Source organism: Rhagoletis pomonella, unplaced genomic scaffold (assembly GCF_013731165.1).
Source record: "Rhagoletis pomonella isolate Grant_MI unplaced genomic scaffold, Rhpom_1.0 Rhpom_scaffold_00298, whole genome shotgun sequence".
NCBI classification, from domain to species: Eukaryota; Metazoa; Arthropoda; class Insecta; order Diptera; family Tephritidae; genus Rhagoletis; species Rhagoletis pomonella.
Genome location: NW_023458852.1, coordinates 82671 through 84086, shown reverse-complemented (window position 1 = coordinate 84086; position 1416 = coordinate 82671).

Below are 1416 nucleotides of genomic sequence, written 5' to 3'. Positions count from 1 at the left end.
CAATTTTTCCTAATAAACAATCGTGGTACAAAGCTCAATAAAAATATAAAAAAAAATAAAATATTAATATATCACTATAACATTGACAAATTGATAAATTCAATTTAATTCTTCAGGTAATTGAATTATGTATCAAAGTATCAGACGAAAGAGCTTTTAAAGATATCAGTCTGAAAATGCTTCGCAGAAGGTTGCCACCTGTTTGAAAAGCCTAATTTATTTAGCTTTTACACAATTTTAATGAAATATTAAAATATGAGTAATAAAAGAAAGAGTTTTAATAAAACTTTAGTTTGAAAATATTTTTTGTTAGGGTTGGCATCTATTCGCTTTTTATTTTGAGCGATAAGGTTCGGTTATTGTGTTATCAGCTGTCTCGATGAAGTCCATTGGCCCCCTCGGAGCCGCGATTTCAAGCCCTTAGACTTTTTTGTGCCATGCCGTGAAGGACCGATATAATGCGAACAATCTATTAACAATTCAGGCCTTTAAGGCGTATGTCGGGCATTTCTTGCGATAGAGCCAGAAACCATCAACAAGGTCTTGGAGAAATCGGTTAACAGGATGCGCTACTGCGAAGACAGTCAAAATCGGGTTCCATAACTAATGGGAATATATGTTCTTTCGAAAAAACCCATAATATACCGAAAAAATTAGTTTGAGCTAATTTTTATAAATAAATAATTTTTTTGTTATGGTCATCAGATTTTTAATGTGAAGGTCATCAGATGAGCACCGTCATTCTAAATGTGCATTAAGGTTTTATTTTTTGAAGTTACGACCTTTTTTAGAGGTGCACGGTGGTTTGAATTTTGAGGAAATAAAAAACTGACGCCATTTGAGACCTCTCTTCGTTCAAAAAGGGGTGGACGAATTTACTTGAAACATTTGCAATATTTATTAAGGTTTGTGAATAGTGTTGCCATCGGTTTAAAATGTTACTAGAATGTTCACTAGAATATATATAATACGCGAAGGCATTTTTTGTGCAGCATAAAAGATCTGCACTTTTCTCTCGATTTTCAAAAATGGGGTGCCAAATTAAAGCGCTTGGCCTGTAAATGTGCAAACTGGTTTTATTTTTTCGAAAGGAGTTGCCACCTGTTAAATAATTAAACTCAAGTTATTTACTACTCAATGCTCTCAGCTCCGCACCGTCCGTTCAATTTTCAAAAGTGAGGCACCAAATTAAAGGGCTTAGGGTGATGATGTTCAAGAAGGTTTTACTTTTTCGAAAAAAGTTGCCACCTGTTAAGAAATTAAGCTCAAATTAATTAAAAAGTTAAATCAATTATTAAATATGGGTATCAATCGAAATGGTTTTGAAAAGGCTTTATAACTTAACTACGTATAGAAGGGTTGCCACATTTTAAAAAAAATGTAATTAAATTTTAATTAAAAGAATTTGGTAAGTGG